This window comes from Melospiza melodia, chromosome 2 (assembly GCF_035770615.1).
Source record: "Melospiza melodia melodia isolate bMelMel2 chromosome 2, bMelMel2.pri, whole genome shotgun sequence".
Lineage (NCBI taxonomy): Eukaryota > Metazoa > Chordata > Aves > Passeriformes > Passerellidae > Melospiza > Melospiza melodia.
This window is the reverse complement of record NC_086195.1, coordinates 105,186,277-105,207,169: the sequence shown is the minus strand read 5'-3', so window position 1 is coordinate 105,207,169 and position 20,893 is coordinate 105,186,277.

The window sequence follows — 20,893 nt, the reverse complement described above, 5'->3', positions numbered from 1 at the left end:
CAAATCTTTGAAAATATTTTTCATGGAGTGAAAGATCTCTCAATCCACAGGTGTAAGAAACAAATAAACCAAGGCAAAAGATCAGCATAGATGAGTAAAAGCCTGTGGGTCAAATGAAAGGACAAGAAAGAAATACACAGACAGTGAAAGATACAGGGACAGTTATGGTGAAACACAGGTTGCTCAGGGAAGTTGTGAATGTCCTATTATTGGAAGGGTTTAGGGTCAGGTTGGATGAGGCATTGACAAACATGATCAAGTTAAAGATATCCCTGTTTATTGCAGGGGGTTTGGGCTAGATGGCATTTAACATTTCCTTCCAACCCAAAATCTATTATTCTGTGTATTCTAGTCACCACAAACAGCTGCATTTTGTGTCCCAAGAATCACCAATGTGTCAGGCACAGCTCAAAATTCTGTAACAGATATCTCAGGGAATGAAAAACAATGTTATTACTTTAAAGAAACTGTCTACTTTAGTTTCATAACTGTATTACTTTAAGCTTCAAATCTTCCAAGATGTCTTTATGTATAACTCCCTGTTGCAGATTGATAGTCTATGTATACATTATTTTTAATGATATACAGATCCACTCCTCACTTTCAGAAAATGCCTGTCCTAAAATCCTCACTTTCTTATGGCTTTCTTTGTCTCCTTCCTATTTTTCAAGTAACACGGCTCTTAAAGCAACTTTGTCAATCATCCATGTTTAATCCTCTGCTATTGTGGGCAACTGCACCTGAAAGACCCCATTTAAGGTCAAACATAAATTTACACATGAACAGTTTATATTGATTTATGCCTATTAGTATTAGAAATTGTTGCTTTTATCTTAATATTTTCTCCTTGCATTTGCAAAGAATAATCATAAGCGCTATTAACATCCATTAGGTTAAGCCAAAATCCCGACATAATTTCTTAGAGTTTGGTGCCATGCCAGCTTAAAGCATTCTAATTTGAGATCATCCTTTTTGCCTGTCCCTCTGACTTCAGTCATGTGTGCTGAGAGTAGCAACTGCCTTTCAAACTGTCAAACACTAAGCCAGCTTAGATAACTAATTCAAAAGCAAACTAAATGTAAATAAGGCAATATTATATGTTATCCAATTCTTGAGGATTTTTTCTGTGTCCTGTGAAGTGTTGTTTTCTTAGTTCTAGTCCTTGAACTGCATCATCAGTGGATGCACGTGTATTTATTTCAGTACAAGTAAGTCAAAATTTAAGAAATATAGAAGTATGATAAGATACAGAAATATGATAGAAACAGAAGGTACAGCTTTATAGCATGTGATGTGATCAAAACTGCAAATTCCATAATTGGCACTTTGAGACAATTATTCCCGGAATATAATCCACTTTAAGTAAGTAAATGTGCTCCAGCCAGACATATGCATAGATGTATAAGTATAATCACATGCACTGTCAGAATTCTCATGTACTTCAGTAACATTTAAGCATGCAAGAGATCAGTGAATTCAGTAAAAAGATGTTATAATTTAACCCCAGGCAGTGACTATGAACAACACAGCCATGTGCTCACTCGCCTTCCCAGGAATGGGAAAGAAAAACAGAAAAAGGTAAAACCCATGGGTTAAAACAAGAACAGTTTAATAAGTGAAATAAAGTAAAATATGATGCCTATAACAATTATTCTAGTGAAAAGAGAGAGAAGCAATATCCAAGAGAAAAAAGAATGTTGAAGCACACTACAACTGCTCACCTCTGGCTGACTGATGCCCAACCCAACTCTGAGCAGCAATCAGTCTGTCCTGGCCAGGGCCCTTCAGTTTTTACACTGCATATGAAGTTCTGTGATATGGAATATCCCTTTGGTCAGTTTGGGTCAGCCATCCTGGTTGTGCTTCCTCACAGCTCCTTGTGCATCTGGTCACTGCAGAACAAAGGAACCTGAGAAGTCCTTGATTTAGGGTAAGCACTTCTTAACAACAACTCAAATATCAGTGTGTTATTGGCATTTTTCTCATCCTAAATCCATATTAGCTAGCCAAGAGAAATTTAACTCTATCGCAACTAAGCTAGAACAGAAGGATAGATCCAGGGAATTTAAAAACAACAGGAGGTTTGAAATAATTTTGGAAGACTGAATTGAAGCAGCAGAAGGCAATAAGTGTAGCTGGTAAGCAGAGCAGAAAACAGTACTGAACAATGAAGTTTAAATAAAACATATAAAAACTGCAATAAAACATCTCTTAACAGATGTTCAGAAAACCCATGGAGAATGAGAAAGGAAAAAAAAAAGAAAATAAAATCCCCAAGTCTCTCTCAATATATTTCAAACACAAATAAACATAGTACTTTTGTATTTTTATTTGCTTGTAACAAGTACCCAATACAGAACTCAACAGTTAATATCTTCATGAAAATTATATCAGCTACAACCATAATGAAGGAAATCTGCAAGAAACTTAAAAATACAACAGAATATATTATGAAGATGATCTTAAACATTTACCAATTATTCATTTTTTTCCAGTTCTTCCAGATCAAGAAATTTTTGGGTGTTTTTAGGGCATTTCACTAATGATCAGTGTTTACTGTAATAGTCTAAGGTTACAGAAACATAGTCAGACTCCTATTGCTCACACCAAAAAGGCAATTGAGGAGTTTGGATCTTAGACTTATTTGGAAGGTGTTTCACATTATATTTAATTCTGATGTTCATTAAAATAAATCACTGGAGGACTACTAGTAAATTTTCTTCTGTGATGTGGAATTATGTGGTCTATTTACATGGGAATTTTTACATTTTAAAGTGGTATAAAAAGTGCCAGAGACCATCTCCTGAAACAGTGATGAATTTAGAAGCCTTGAATAGGAAAAAGAAGTAGAAAAAAAAAACTAAAAAACTCTGAGAAGTTAATGCCCATTTCTGTTCCACTACTTTTGTGATGGGATGGAAGGAATTTTTTACTCTTCATATCCTATGATGTGGTCTGTTTTCTTTCTACTCAAAGCATGTGATACAAAGGCATGGATACATGCTGATACAACTGCTATAAGTATCTGTATTGGTTTTCATTGGAATAAAGTTAGTTTTCTGCATAGTGATTTATTATGAGGCTGTGTTTTGGATTTGTTCTGGAAACAGTGTCGATAACACAGGGGATGTTCATGTTATTGCTGAACAGGGTTTCCACAGCATCAAGGCCTTTTCTGTCTCTCATTTCACCCCATCAACAAAGAGGCTGGGGGGTGCACAAAAGGGAACACAATCATGGTCATGCAAATGGGAAGTAGTGAATAAATTCCTTGTATTGCTTTGCTTGCATGCATGGTTTTTGCTTTGTTTTTTTCACAACCCATGAGTTTTCCCACTCTGACTCCTCTGTTTCTCTCCCCCATCCTGCTGTGGGGCGAGTGAGCAAGCAGCTGTATTGACCTTAGCTGCAAGCTGGGACTAAACCACTACGATATTATTTTTGACAGTGGATCTGATAAGCTCAATTTACTTAATAATATCACCTTTAAAACACTATTACAAATAATTATGGCCATAAAATACAGCATGAAATAATTTTCCCCAAAAAAATAATCTTTTAATGTTATTCTCTTGGGTACCAGTACACTACCCATTCTACTGCAAAATCTGAATGGATTGTCTGCTTGCAATGGGCTTTAAAAGAGGTAAAGATAAAAAGGAGTTGTGAGAGAGTTGTTATTCTTCCAAAATTTACATTCAAATAAACCCAAAGTTATGAGCATAGCTAACTAATATTTAGCTTCAGGAGTGAAAAAACCCTGAGCATTCTGTTGCCTACAATGTCTCACCCAAGATGCCTGAGTACAAAGAGAGTAACCTTTCACATTGCAATCTTTACAAGCAGTTTGAATTCAAGACATTGAAAAGTTCAAGTCAACCAGCCTTGTTTTTCAATGTAAGCGTGTAATTTTATCTGGAGATAGCATGACAGTTTGAACATTATGAATATTTAAATTTTAGTTTCCTATGTCTTTTCTTTAATTTACTCTTTATACTAATTATAACAATTTATGCAACTTTCTAAAGAGTCAGAGATATTCAATAATGTTCTTCATAAATGAATATAAATATTTAAAGTAAAGCCCCACTTGATCTTGACTGTATTTATTCCAGTGAAACAAAATCCAAGTCAAATTATGAGTAATTTCTGATTTGTTGGATACAGTTGTTCAGTTATAATATCAAATTTAATGAAGAAAATGAAAGCATAATTGTTTCCTCCAGTGATACAAATTTAATTTAGTCTTCTTAAAACTTTTATCTGAAAAATAATTTTCCTACTAATTTTACTTTTCTGATTAAGTCTTTCATATTAAAGTGGGTAAGATTTGATTATCTTAGAATTTAACAGTAAAAGCGGCTGTATGACTTTGTAGCAGGTTGACCCCAACCAACAGTCAAGCACCACAGAGCTGTTCACTCACTTCCCTGTCCCATGGGTCATGGAGAAACTTGGAGGAAACTTCAGGCATTTAGAAGTTAAATAGGTGGGGGAGAAAGCTTTGTATTCAAGCAAAGCTAAATAAGGAATTAATTCACTACTCCCTATCAGCATGCAAATGGTCAGCCACTTCCAGAAAAACATGAATAATAATTACTTAGGAAGTCAAACATCATAATCTTGGTTATTGCCCTCCCTCCTCCCTTTCATGAGCTTGTATTGCTGAGCACATTTTATGTTATGGAATAATGCTTAGGTCAGTGCTGGTCGGCTATTTCAGCGGTGTCCATCAGCAGCTTCTTGTGTACTTTCAGCAAACCACTGAGGGGAAAGAGTGGGAGCAGAGTGAGTAAGGAAGAACCTTGATGCTGTGCTGTTGCCATTCTTTAGTAACAGCTAAAACCCTGTGTATTATCAATATTGAGTCAGTCACCAATCCACACTACTATGAAAAAATTGGCGGCATCCCTGCCAAACTCATCACAAAGTAGGATTTCTCATTTCTTTTAAGCATGGTACACTTTAAAAGTAACTAGTAGTTTATCATACCTATTAGTATTAACATGCAAGGGTCTTAAAACTGAGATTCTTGTTAAAGCAAGTATTGTATAAATACTTTCCTACCGGAAAAGGACACACAACACTATGGCTATAGAAATAACTGAGCTACCTTTCCTACAGGCTGGCATTTAACCAGTTAGTAACTCATTTGTATGTCTCCTTAGCATTTTATTAAGTAATCCTCACCACAATCATGCAATTAAAAAAAAAAATCAGATCTAAGTTGTGTGAAGAATGAGCTTTTGTGAGCAGTTAATCATGTGATAATCTTTTCAACTCCTAAGAATAAAACCTACAGCAGAATTCCTGGGGGAAAGAAACAAACAAACCCCATAACAGTGCTCTTACTGAGCATTTATATTATCATTTCCATGACAATTTAAATATTACTTTCCTAATGACAGTTTTAAAGCAGATCTCAGAATAGCAGTCCAGGAACTTTTCTGAGAGCCTGAGAGACAATTAAGATAAATGTAAAATCAGCCAGTGAAAAAGATCTTGGGAGAGGATAACATGTAGTGAGTGTGCATGTATCATCATCCACAAATAGAAGGCTGTTGGACAAGTAGAGAGAGTTCTTAATCATCAATAACTTTTAGAGATTTTTGCAAATGACATTTACTACTTTACATGAATGTCCTTTAATTTTCTTTTATTGCCAGAAGCCAAATAACCCAAGGTTATCTCAGTTGAAATGAAGGAATTGCAATTGAAACCACAAAGAAAATGGGAGTTTTACTTTAGGAAAGAAACATGTGAAAGAGCACTGAGTGATATCACGCTTGTAGAGTTAGAGAAGGTCAATATTGCAGTAAACCTACAAAATGATATAACATTTGATTTACAATTTTGGAAAAGATAGGAGATGCAGGGAGATGTTGACTTTTCAACCTCACCAAAGCAAGTGTCAAAATAACGATGAGGACATAGATTATCTAATTTACAGCATTCTGCTCCAGCCATTAAGCTGTTAAACAGCATTATTTCAACTAATGGAAAACCATTAAATTTTTAGGGTGTCATTTTATGTTAGAAGAGCTGATCGCCAAAGAACAATTGCGTTCTACAGCATATTTTTTATGGCACTTAATTAGGGATATGTCCTCAAGTAAACTCATAAAACCTATGTCTCTCCTGCTTAAAATTCCTTAGGTCATAAGCTATTAGAGTTCTAATAAATCTCTGCTAGTTGACATCACCTCCTGACTCTTCAAGTGAAATTTTCTTCACAGGTTATTATATTGCCTTCTTTCTTTCTACATTAGGGGCCATCTTGCTAAATTATACATTATCACTTGTAAATCCATTGACCTTTACAATGTTAAAGTTTATAGGGTTTCCAGTGATCAGCTATATTACAAAATGCACTTTCAAATAATCATTTGAGTGTCACTATGCTGGCTAATATAAATAATAATAACAAACAAATAGTATAATAATAAATAATACTTCTACAGCTTAATTGAAATTAAATGACTGTGCAGATTTTCAATTTCAATAACTTCACATTAGAAGTACTACTTTAGGGAAATCTTAGGAAGGATTTGGGTTTTTTCCCAAAGAGGAAAAGTATCTAAATTCAGATTTCTCTAGGAAGAATAAACTAATGAATAATATAGCTGAATTGGGGCATAACACAAATTTGTGGAGGGATAGAATGTAAGAAGGCAGTCTCACACCTGAAGAGTTGCAGCTGTGCTAATCACCAAAGATTAGGAACAGGCCTGCCCTTAACAGGCCACAGCTGTGTCCAATAACAAGACGAGTGCTACAAAAAAGGGATTAGCTGGTTGAGGGGAGAGTGGAAGTGTGTTGGCTGTACTGTGAAGAGAGCTGGAGTTTGTTGTCTGTAGTGAGAAGAAAGAGTCAGTGCTGTGAGGAGAGCCCATGAGAAATCACTGAGAAGGCATGGAAACCTTTGAAATAAGATGATAACGCAAATTTGTAGTTGTGATCTTTCAAAGGAAGAGTTTCATACCTCGACTTCATTTGAGTTCATTTGTCTCAAGAGTTAGAAACATAGTGATAACATTTAAGTAGAACAGAATGAAGAACAGCTTTTTAGGAAAAATAGAGAAGAATTTTAGCATAGATGCGCTCAGTAGATACTCTAAATAGCTTTACATACGTTTAATACATAATCAGAGTTTTTAAAGATAAATTGTATAGACAAAATAAATACCCTTAAAAAGAAGAGAGATTATCCCTATAAGCATATTTGACTGAAGTAACTTTCAGGCTATAATCAAATATGTCAGTTTTGTGTTATATAGGTGTCAACAGTAGACATGAATAGGATTGCTTTTCTTGTAAGAAAATCCTCTCAGAGCTCAGAGGAGCAAAATAGCATAGACCTTCTGAAGTGATCTGCATGTTGTGCTGCTTATTGGAGATTTGTTTGCTGATGCAGAAATTAAGCTTCCCAGCATCCAAAGGAAAGTAGCATTGTCTGTGCTATCCCTGCTTTGTTCATATGGTCGGCTCTAGTAAATTAAATTTTCAGAGATATTTTGGTCTAAGTGCCTTTCTTACTGGAATCATAATGAACCAGCACCTCTGGTAGATACTGCATGCCAGAAGATTGGTGTAAGACTAGCATCACAGAGAAGTGCATCATCAGCAATCCACTAATATGATCACATCTCAAGGAAAGTGTCAGGAAGGAATGGGAATTCTGCATGTCCTTTCTACACACTGTGACTTGTGGATGTTCTTAAAAGGAAAAGGAGCGTTTACAACAGAGTTGGATGGAAGGCACATTAGTGGTCTAGTACTGAAGCTAAGGCATTGCAAGCAGAGGGGAGACTGAGCTGCTCAGTTTAACCATTGCCTTCTCACATTACACTATACTGACCACTGTTCTCATGGATGATTGAAATAGTCAGCATGGCATGGAGAAGGCAGAGGAGAGGACCATGCTGCGTTGACAGCAGATGAGGATAACCAATTGTTTGGACTATCTGGGTAAAGTGGCCATGCAAGTCTTTGGCACAACAGCAACAACAACATGTTCTAGTGAATAAAGGTGCTTGGTGCACTTTATTTACCCTGTTGAAAGAAAGCCACTAGGTAGTAACCTATTGAAGACTAAATAAAGCTTTTTCTTTGAGCACTTACTTTAATATTCAAAAGTGTGGAAATAGTCTCTTTGTCTTCCTTCTCTCCCTTCTTTGCATCCTTTTATATTCAAAGTTTCTAATCATAGCACATAACAGGAAATTTAACAAGATTTGATTCTCTTAAACAAAAAGGAAAATATTTCAGTTTACACAATCTGAGAAAAAATTTACTATAGTTATACTCATTTTTCCCAGTATGAGAAAATTGATCCTCTCACAGAAAATATAACAGCAATTCAGAAAGATGAAATCATTAGTCTATAAAGGTGAATGGCAATGTATCTGTGATATTTAGTCTCAGCTGGCAAAAATATTAACTTTTTTCTAGGAAATTTACAGAAATATTTGTTTTCAAGTTATGAAACAAATTAAAATTACAGTTATTTTGTACCCACAATGGCAAATTGTTCTCATTATTCTTTTTAAATGGAATCTGCTTTGAGAGCAAGTTTCCCTGGGAACTTGCTCAAGTACGTAAAATCTTAAATGGTACCAGAGCCAGATGTAAAAAACCCCATTTATAACTTGCACTCTTACTCTTTTGGCCCATTCAAGTACGCCGAAACTCTCTTAATCCTTTTCTGAAAAACAAATATGTAATGAAATTTGACATATGACTGGCTTTTACTTGGGAAACTTTTTTTCCCATGGTGTCAACTACAAAGACACTCAATTACCCTTTTCCACTATTTCTCCCCATCCTCAAAATCTTAAAATGAACAGCAAAACATACATTATTTGCAAAACTAATAATTTATTTTTAATGTAATATAAATTTAAACAGTCTAACCAAAAAATTCTTTTTATTGTAAATCTAATTGTTACAGACAAAAAAAAAAAAACTGAAAAAAATACTTGTAGTAGTTAAAATGGTTACATTAAAATGGTTAAGTTGAAATATTTTCTGGTATGTACAAGCTGGCGTTAGGATCATCTCCTCACTTCGTTTTTTCAGTTCATCCTGATTCTGAACCTTTACTTTTCCTGTTGAAGATAGAGGAGCAGTTGCAACAATTCATCAGTGTCTAGAGACTTCATCAGAAGGATTTACAGTGATTTTTTCTGAAATATAGATATCTAAATATGATATATTCTCCTTATATTAAATAGAGATAAACTGGTACTTTCAAAACATATTTCTTAGGAGAAAATTCCTGCTTCATCATCCTTCCATCAGGTTATCTTTCCTCTAATATATAGCCATCTGAAGTTGAAAATTTCTCTCAAATTAATGGTGAACCAAAAATGGTTGTATCAGACAAGGATGTCTAAGTTTAAAAACTCCTGTGCCCCCACCTCTTCTCACAGACCAAGTGTTCTGGCCCTAACCAAACTGTTGGCTCTGCCCTAATCTAGCCAATGCCATTTCCAGGTCCAGGGAGAAGGTTTGTGTCTTCATTTCTAAAGTGAGAACTCTGAGTCTGTTATTTCTGCATTTCATGAAGTTCCATCTGGTACATTTCTCCTGACAATCAGGATGGCATTACTCTGAGTGGCATTACTGCCTTCTGGCATATCAACTTGATCCCACCAGTTTGGTGTCATCTGAGAACCTGATGACAGCGAACTGTGTCATCTCCAAGTCATTCATAAAGATCTTAAACAGCAGCAAAAAGAAATCTAGTGAGCATATTCATTCCACATATGCATTTTCAGGAAGTATATATTGAGAAGTCCCTTGTGACTGAGAAAAAAGGGAAAATCACTGTTATTTTTAAAAAGGGGAGAAAGGAAAATCCAGGGAACTGGTGAGCCTCACCTATCTTCCTGTGAACACATGGACGAGACCTCACAGAGGCAATGTTAAGAGATCAACAAGAGAGGTTTCTCGACTAATGGTCAGTCACAGGAACTCAAAACTGTCGCCAGACATTTCCTCAAAGTAGAAAGGTTTGATGCCCAAAATATAACGAAAATGTATCTACACTATTGTGAAATCAAGACGTTCATTATTTCTTGTGAAGCATCCAGCCTCAGTTCTCAGTAAAACAACAGAGCCTAGGATATAATGTGACTACTAGTACTCAGCTCAGAAACCTGAAATTGTAACTGCATAACTGCATTACTGAAAAAAACAAATGCTTCAAATAACCATGGATTCTCTTGCCTTCTCTGTATTTTCATCTATATGTATAAAATGTTAAAATTAACAGTCCCCACACTCAAATAATTTCAGATTGTTAATGCAAATAAATCATCTTAGAACAAGTGCAATGCTAATTTCAGAAATATGTTCCCATGAGCCAATTTTTAATTGATACGAGATGCCAGGGAAACCTAGGTAACAGCATTTCCTTTAAAAGAAGTTTGGACAAAAAGGAAAATACATCAAACTTCAAAGTTTGAGATTGGAAGGGACCTGTTGAGATCATCCAGACACGTTAAAGAATTTTGCTACAAAAGAAAAGTGTCCAGTCTGATTTTTGACTATCTCTCCACATGGAGAATCCACAACCCCTGGGCAGCCTCTTCCCATGTATGAGAACACTAATAGCAAAAAAGTTCTCTTTAAATTAAATGAATTATTATATTATTTCATTTCTACCATTTTCTTTTATCCTATTGGTGGGCAGCAGTGGGAAAAAATCTGGTTCCCTCATCTTCATTATCTCCCATTTGGTCATATATATTGACAAAATCTGCTGTGTCATATATATTGACAAAATCTGCTGTGTCCCATCCCTGTTATCCCTCAAGTGAAGGACGTTGCAGTCCCTTCATCACCTTTGCTGCAGTCACTCTGTATTCTGTGATGTACTAGGGAGCCCAGAACTCAACACATCATTCCAGATTTAGTCAAGTAAATTACCACCTCCTTCAGTCTGATGGAAACAGCTTCTTCCTGATACAGCCCAAATGGAAGATGAACAGAGAGTAAGATTCAAGACCTAAGGATAATCCTTAATAGACTTCCCATAATGTTTCAAATGGAGACATTGGCATGCAGGAGACCTCTCTACAGGTCAACAGATGGGGGCTATCATTTTTCACAGCAGGGTCTCCAACCATTGTAACTGCAGCCTGTAAAGGTTTTGGCTCTTGAAGCCTCAGAGACAATCTGCACAATCTCTGAGCTCTCTGATGCTGCAGTCTACTGCCTTCCCTCAGGAGTTCCTTTGCTTGCCAGCACGGCTCCTTAAGAACCACGCACCTTTTGCAGGCTAGAAGAGGATGGGATCTGCCCCAGCTCAGCAAAAGGCCTACAGCTTGAGCCTGGCAGAGATGCATCCTCCTTCTGAAGCTCCATAAAGGTCAAAGAATCCAACCACCTAGGGACAATTGTTCCATCAGTACCTGTGGACCATGTCTTTTAGCAGACTCTGCCTGAAAGAGAAAGTTTATCAATCCTTCCTTCACATCCCACTGCCCAAACCACCAGCTCCAGGGGGGGTGAAATTGAGAGGAGACTACCTTTATCTTCCAACAGCAGGAATATTTAGTGGCTAAATTTTAATACTTTAATGCATAACACATACATTTAGAAAAGAAAACCTAGAGAGAGCAGGTAATTTGACAATGAATTAGGTAACATTTTTGCTGAGTAAGATCTATCTTCAGTTCAGTTTTGGATAAGAAATTCAAAATAAAGAAATTATTTCCCTTTCTTAGGGCTTTTTATTGGACATTATTCTAATTATGGCATTGAATAAGTAAAAAAACCACAGACACTGTACTTAGTAAAGAAACACAATACTCAGCTACATTTATTTTATTACTTCTGGGACTTTAAAAATACACAACTTACACTAAATCTAGTGCAATTGATGAGATTTAGCAATATTTCAACTATAAAAACAGAATATGGGACTTATTTAATGTTGTTTTTTACTTATTTATCCATTACCTAACTCCACTTCTCCATTCACAGGACTCTGATGAAGGAACCACTAACCTCATAAAGAATTTTTTACATTGACTTCAATTGGCTAAGCTCTAAACCAAGATTAAATCCAAGAATTATTTCAGTGACAGATCATTATTGGTAAAATAAATGTTTAATCATCATAAACTTTATATAATCCTACCTATATTTTTCTTTTTTTTTAACATATTTTTCATACCTTCATGTTTGCATAGATACTTATAGGTCATGGTTCATTTAATCTAGATACACGTGAGATGAACCATGGAAGGGAACCTGGGCCATTCCAAATTTACACATTTCTGCATGAAGAGCTATATTTGTTTAAATAAATCTCATCCATATGGCATGCCTGGTTTTATTTCATTTTCCATTGGGATCATTTTAGATTACAGTAGCTGTTTAAACAGTTGAAATGTATTGGTTTAATGGGCACTTCGGGGAGAATACTGGAAGCAGATTAATGTGCTAGACAGCAGGAGTTTAAGCATAGATAAGGAAAGGCCTAAACTAGAGAGCAGAGAGCGCTAGAAAATAGAGAGAGAGAGAGATGGGGATAAGAAATGTAAAACACTGTCATATTGAAGAGCATGCTGTGTTTTCAGATCTCTTGTATTGAATAATAAAGCCAGGACTGCAAAATGATACTTTGTATTTTAAAGTAGGAGACCTCTTCTGGGACAAGAAACCCCTGTAATGTGAATATTATGGATGTCATCACATATAGTCATTCAGTTATGAAGCCCATCTATGTCTAGGCCGCTGTCTTCCTTCAAAAACACAGTGAGACACTGAAGTTCTATTAATGTAATTGATAGAATTCTGGATTAAATCACACATTTCCAGAGACAAAGTGGTGATAAACTAGTAACTTCACCACTAACATAAAAAGGTAAGACAGAGTCATGTCAGCATCCTGCACATCTCCATTCTTATGGCACTGAGACCATTTTAAGGGAATAGAAAACTTTAAGCAATCCTGAATAATACCAAATAAGTGAATGATGTAAAATTCCTTCACTTTTTTGCCCCAATTTGCTGTTTGCTTCCAGTTTCTTCTAGTCAGTACTGAATGTGCCTGCTTTATTAAGAAGTGTATCTAATCCATTTTGCTGCCTTTATAAATGGTCTTTGCCACAAGGCCTCAGGGAAAAAATAAAGGAAAAAGGTTTTATATCTGTAGCCATAACCAAATCAAATCTTGATAGGTGGCAACATCTATACCCATGAAAGAGCATTTCCATACACTAGAGGTTAATAAAAGCAAATGCAGTTTGAATGGTATATTGAGGATAACTCTGGTTTCAATATGTGTTTCTGTTTTACCTTATATTCTTGCTACATATCTCCACCTATTTCTTCTGTCACCTAACAGATACAGATTAACCCTGAGAAACATACTGATATTGAGAAAAAAATACCTTTCAGTGGGACTTTCTATGGTAGATTAATTATTTTGAATATCAGGTGCGCAAGAGTTTAAAATCCAAAACTGAGTGAATCTTTTCGGGCTTTCTTCATACCCTTTGTCGCAAAAGAAGCAGTTTTGGAAGCTGGTTCTGATAGCAAATTATCAGAGCAGGGCTAGGTCCTGCAGCTGTTCTGGCCTGAGACCTGTCCTGTGTGGCCAGTGGGCCCAGCTCGCTGCCCAAGTACCTGGTCTGTGCCCAGGCTGAAGGAGGGGCTGCTGCTTTCCTCTTTGCAGGTTAAGACAGCAGCAAAGCTGAGCACATACCCCAGAGAGACACACAATCACACACAGGACACAGGCACAGCCTGTCACACAGGCAGCCACAGGCTGGGGCTTGCCTTGAACAGCGCCGCATTTTCATGACTCGCACCAGGCATGCGCTCAGACAGACATGTCCCTTCCTCTTGGGCTGACAGAAGCAAGAGGTTACCAATGCAGTGCATATGTGAATGCTCCAGTTTCAGAAGCCCACTGAGCACTGTGATGGCCATTCTTCCTGCCCAGCACCCCTGCCTGGATCCCATTTCCTCTTCCTGACTCACCAGCAGACCAGCAGGTCCAGCTGGCTGCTCACTGCAAATACACAGCACCAACACACTCATAGTTCTCCACCAAATACCAGCACAGGTGCTGCCCACCTCCCTATCCCTTCCCAAACCTGGGCACCCTACTTGCTGGCTGGTCCAGCATGGAGTTTTCTAGTGAATGCCGCAGCACACCCCACACGCATGTGGCTTGAGGAAGGCACAAACAGTCTCACCATCCAAAACAAGGCATGCAGGCTATGACCTGTAGTCCCACTATAGCCACAGCTGCTGAGCCCATCACTTGCCTCACTCTCCCTGGTTCCTCCAGTGTCTTTCCCTGGTTGTGGCTGGGATAAAGTTAATTTTCTCTATTTCACCAGTGTACCAGATGCTGAGAAGAAAATTAATTCTATCCCAGCCAAAACCAGGACAATGGTTTTGGGAACAGACATTGTTCTTCCCACCCCAGTCAACTCCAAGAACCCAACTGTCTCCAGTAGCTGATGCCACAGGGGAGGAGCCCAGTCTGACTGCAGGAGCTGGTACCCTGTCCACCCATGCCAGTCCCCTCAGCAGGTGGCACCAAGTCCCTGCAGCATTCACATACACATGGTGTGGATAGTGATAGCATGCAGGCATGGTGTTAAGATTTAATAAGAAAATATGAGAAGACACAACAAACCAGTGATCAAGTGCGGAGAATGGTCAGATAAGTGCACTAGCCAGCTCTGATTAATATTTTTCTTTCTAGTCATCCTTTGTTTTTCCCTTCTCCCCCTTCCTCTTCACATTGCATTTGCATGTGAAGAAGACATCTTTCAACATCCTCAGCCGTCAGGTTTGCATCCATCTGAGTCATGAAATGTCAGTTTGCCACAGTTTCTTGGTACTTCATCAACCAGTGTGACTGACTCACCATTTCTGCTTACTGTCTTTATAAACATTAACTGGGCAGGTTTTAAGACCATCTGGTTTCTATGTCCCATTATTTAATCACTCAACTGAAAAAAAAAAAAAAAAAAAAAACAAAAAACATTTTCACATCCTTCATACTCTTCAGGCCAGTGTCAAAGTTTGTTCTTTTAAAAAACTTTCTCATAATTTTTTAGTCAGGTCTGTCTTCATACATTCTGATTTATGACTCCTTTGACCAGGTGCCCTTAGAAAAGAAGACACTCTCCTTCAACACACCTTTACAGATTTATTTGATTTAAGATATTTCACACAGCCAATGAAAAATTGCTCTTTATTCACATCTATTTTTGAGAGGGCTGTGTGAAGTAATAGTTGAGTGCTCTGAGGACAGTAATGGATGTGGAGGGTGCTGCAGCTCTTGCTCAGATCAGTAGGAGCAATGATATAAGAAGTACCTGTGTCCTGTTACAGAGCAGTACATCAATAAAAGAGAATGAAGAACCAGTTCTAACAGTGGAGCCCCATGCTGTTAGCTCACATGCTCCCTCTGTTCTACTCTGCTCCAAATCTCCCTAGAGCAAATTTATTACAGAAGGGGGTAGCTGTAAATAGTGTGATTATGAGACAGGCTGTTCTACTTCATGGAGACAGACATCAGTTTTTGTCTCTCCTTTAGTACAAGAGATGTAATTACTACGTCCAGGTAAATAATGTTTTTTGCTGGGCTAAAACTGTTTGTGGGAGGAGAAATGCTGAGTGTACAGAGGTCACTGCAGCTGCTTACTGAAAAAGATTCTAAAGAAGGAGGCAGTGGAGAGCTATAAGAAGTTAAAGGCTTTGCCTTCCAATATGGCAAGGGGAGGATGACAGAAATTCTCCAGGTTCAGGAGTATCCCAGGACATGAAAATAGCTCTTGAAATAGTTCTGTTAACACTCAGAGATCTGCACCTGAAGCATTTTGTAAAGAAAAAAAAAAAAGTCATAAGACTGTAAGTTGTACAGTTTTCCAGAAAATCTGAGCATGATCTTACTGACAGGTGTCAGACACCTTCCTCCAATTTCTATGTCTCACTCTCACAATGATAATAATTACTCTGAATTTAATTAATTTAAACCAAAAGCATTCACAGTATCTGGTGTTAGTGATAGGAAATATTGATGGTTGGAGTAGTGATCCTTGAAAAAATTATTCTAGGATGTTAATTGAGATACAGATCATCTACTGAGCAGCATAATATTTCCTAGAGTTACTAAACTTTTCCATGTTTTTAGTTCTACACTATAGATGGCACTCCTTTTCATCCATACTGTGATCCATTACTTCATAGGCTTTGTATCACGTCTGAGCAATGAGATGCAGGGAACAAATAAATGTCTTAGGACTTGAAGTCAAATATTGGTGCAGCAGGTATGATCATTGAGTTATTCATGGATTATTTGGTGTAAATTGTTAAAAATTATAGAAATTCCACAGCTTAAAAATGTATTACCAGCCTAGAAAGTTTTGCAATCTTTGATTTAGATTGCTTTTCAGAAAATTTTTGTCATGATAATGATCCTGATTAATAGAGAAAAAGAAATCAAGAAAATATCTACTCTATTGGGCTGTTGTGACACTGAAAATCAGTATAACTAAAATTTCCCAACTGCACTGTATGATTTTAAATCAGCAATATATTCAGCCTGGCAAAATTAAAAAACAGTCTTTACAGTGGATATTCAGTTCCACTGCTCATTAAAAGTAAAGCAAACCTGGTAAATTATTAATAGAAGGGAAATACAGAAGAAAACCAGAACTTCTCCACAGCAAAAAAATTTCTGAAAAGTTGAGCTTTGCAAGTTGTAAAGGTATTCTTTTTTGTTAACATGGTAAAAAAAAACAGAGAACAATTCTTCACCAGTAGGCCCACTGAAAAAGCAGTTCATACACAGGAAGTACAATATGTAATCAATTTGAAGAACTGTCTAAGGAAAAGTTATTTTGTTTTATGAATAATGGTATTGTGCTGTAAACTATTCTCTCATTTCCTCATGTAGCAGTCTAGAGGTGCAAAAAAGCTTAGCAAGGAGTTCAGACAGGCTGAAAATTAAAGCTGGGCCTTGAAATTCTTTGCAAGCATTTCAAATATGTAAAACATGCACCTGAGAAGTTTCCAACATTGAGCACATTAGTTCTATTTTTTTTTCATTTTTTAAACTAGAATTCACTGTTCCTCAAAAGAGATGGACTGATTTCCCCAGAAAGAGAAGACTTAAACCTAGTACAGGCAACAAACAAATTGGTTTTCTGTTTCCTGCAAGATGCAATATAGTCTTCTATTTAATAGTTCTTAAAAATATATTCCCAAAATTTGATTCAATCCTACAACACAAAATACTATTAACATTTTATTTATTAACATTATTTCTTGCAAAATGCTGGGCAAGTTAGTGAAATTTTGCTTTATCTAAAAACCAAACCACCATTTTCTTTACAACAAAGAGCTGAAAAAACGTGTTCCTTTACTTGTGGTTATTTTCAAGAGTGTGCATGAATTATCACAATTTGCGCATGAAATTGCTTCATAAAATGTAGGTATCTGTCAAGATAAGTGCACATTGAAATTAGGATGATTGAACAAAGTTTATTCTAATAAGAATTCATAAGAATTATACACCAATGAGCACTTTTTTCCGCAGAAATTGTTTGTAAAATAGCTACAAATAAAATAATGAAAAATTACATTGTTAATCTCTTTGTTCACACACGCATGCTTAAAAATGCATATTTTATAGGCTATAGATAGGTAAATGGATTTTGTCCCTAAAAAACTAATTATGATTCATATATACTTGCATATAGACTGTGACTAGCTTACATGAAAAAAACAACAGTCTCCCATATAGTTACAGGTCAAATAATACAGACATAGATTAAAATGTTATCTAATTGTTCTGCTAGAAGATATTAAAAGAATTGCAAAATTATTATGCAGTTATAATGACAACAACAACTTTTTTTTTCTTTGTATGTCATGCCAGTCAAAGTCAGTAAAGTTTATGGATAGAAAAAAAATTTTATGCCTCACTTGAGGAAAGCAATCAGGTATACTGAAGAATCAGAAATCTGTGGAATACTTTGTAGAAATGCATTAGGCTGAGAATATGTGAAGAAGGGAAATGTGTAAGAGGTAGAAATAATTCTCTGTGACCTTTCTCTTTTCCTCCCTTTATTAGAATGACCTCAGCTCTGTAAAGAAGCATATGTCATTTTCTCACATTTGAGAAGTACATATTTTTCTTACCCTCTGCATAATTTTTATTACCCTCAACAGAATCTAAACAAGAAATTCTTGCCTATGTGGTGTACAAGATATGGGTTTAAAAACTAGCATCATTCTATATTTGGTTGAAACCTGAAGTAATGTTTTTAGCTGTGAAGCATTAATTTTTAGAATATATTTGAAGTAGGCAGGTTTTGGTTTTTGGTTTTTTTTGGGGGGTTTTTTTTGGTTTTGTTTTGTTTCTTTGTTTTTTTGGGTTTGGTTTTTTTAAGACATGAATTTAGGAGATTTTTTTTGGCCCATGATGCATTCATGCATCTCTTTGAAAACAGCTTAGAATATACACAGAGCTAGTACTATAATATGCCATATCTCACAGATTCTTGCTATTTCTCTTTTTACTTCCACAAAAGGAATAATAAAGAAAACAAAACTGTTTATTGCTTCTGTCTCTTACAAAGTATCATTTTCTGAGTGCATAGTTTTGTTGTATATTTTTGTTGAGAATGGAATTTAAATTGAATAAAACTGGTCTATCAAATAGCTGGAAATAATTGGCAGGCATGGTTAAACTCAGAATTGAATTCAGTCTTGGATAGCGCTGCAAATGTATTTATCTGAAGAGTTACTTGTGCAGTATATTGCCTTTTTTATGGAAACTGCACGAAGCAAGAAGAAGGAAAATGAAACAACAAAAATCCCTGTAATAGCTTTCAACTTCTTAACGTTCTAAAAATATTTGCTTTTGGAATTCTTTTCTGAAACAAAGCTGGAAGCAAAATGAAATAATTTAGAAAGAATTTACATTAAATAATTTTCCCTATATCTCCCACTTACATTTTTGATCTCCATAATAAATATAGAAAATAATTTGCGTGTGAATTTAATTGAATTTGTATTATAAAAATACATTTTTATGTTTTGCATGCTTACTGTTCTGACCAAAACCCAATCAAAAACCCAGAAACCAAATACCCACCAAAATATGACTAAAGGTGGAAAATTCGAGTAAATATGTTATTAAATTTGAAATATGTTGCCATAGAAATAAACCCACAAAACTTTTAGAACATGACATACAAAAGTGCTTTTCATATTTTAGATCTATATGAAATACACATGTATAAATTATATTACCAAAAAATTAATATTGTAAATGAAAAACTCAAGTTTTCTTAGCCCTATCCTCTCTAGAAATAGAATAGGAAAAATCTTCTAGTTAATTCCTGAGTTTCATTAATTGTCTTGCCTACATATTCTTCATTTGGTACAATTAGACTTTGTAATGATAATATAATTAATACTTTTCTCAGGATTTAGTAATACCTGTAAGTATGTTTCTATTTGATTTCATTCTTTTGACAAAAGCTTCAAATTTTTAAGAGCCATGTGCTGCAGTGTGGGTGGAATATGGGGACTAAAACATCCTCAGTTCCTGAAATATTTTTTTCTGTATTCTCTAGGGACAAACTGTAACTGATGCAAACGTACAGGGATGTAGAAGAGAGGGAAATGTTGAGGATTTCTAGTTTGTGAGTCTAAAAACTATTGGTGCAGCACATGTATTATAAATTATTAATTCTTAGGCCACATAATAAGAGTATGTGAAAATTAATTACAAAACTTCATCTAAATATTTCCCTTTAAGTTAATATTTTGGTAAAAAATTCACATCAGAAATTTAAAATGTTGCGGTTGCTTAAAAAAAACTTTACACATATTTCTTCAAAACCTATCCCTCCAGTTCTAGCCCTGATGTGACCACTGAGAGTCAAAACTGCAAGGAAGCTCCTGACAGCCTGCCTCAGACAAATGTAAGGGAAAATGGTAGTCATGAGGACACATGGACAGAGAAAAGGAAGTAGCAGAGGAAAACAAGGAAAGGTCATTTTTGTGGACACAGCTAGAGAGACAGTCTTGGCAGAAGGCCCAATATTCAAGAAGATGTGCTTCTGCAGGAAACCCATGCTGGGGCATGGCAGCCCAAGGAAATATCCTCAGTGGACAACTCAAGGCAGGACAGGGACATTCCTGAGGGACTACAGCCCACAGGTGACCCATGCTGTAACAGAAGAAAATGAGGAAAACAAAAGGTACAGGAGAGAGAAAAGACTTTGCACTGACCTCACAGTTCTGCACTGCCTGTCACCTCGCTGAGGCAACTGGGAGAGACTGCTCGTATCACACAGCAAAAAACAACAGTACAGTCAACTAGGAGTGTTTGCATGAACTGTCAATAAATTGAATTAAAATTCTTCAAGTTAAGACTATTTTACCAGACAGATAAAAGAACTAAAACAACAGGTCAAGCAATAGTCACTTGACCACCAGAAATGTTACCACATTTAAAACATGCTTAGAAACAGCTCAGGACAAAGTTGATACTTGAGGGGGAAAGTAAGGATAGATAAAAAGTATAGATTAAGCACTCTGTGAGCTGATCCAACCTAGACCACAGGGACTGTATTAAAAATTAGTACAACACAGTGAACATCTGACAGAAAATCTGCCAGTCCAGAGGGCAACACATCATTTATTTTGGCTTGGTGAAGGAGAATGATTCCTCTGGCCTAAGTCTAACTTTGTACTGTGCATTGAATAAGGATTAACCCTTACACCACATTAGATGCACTCTCAGTCTTCATCCTTCAATGCAGCTTCATAAAAAATGAATCCAGATTGCAAGCTTCAAGCTTTAACAAGGAAAAATGAATTAAATGTAGAAAACTGT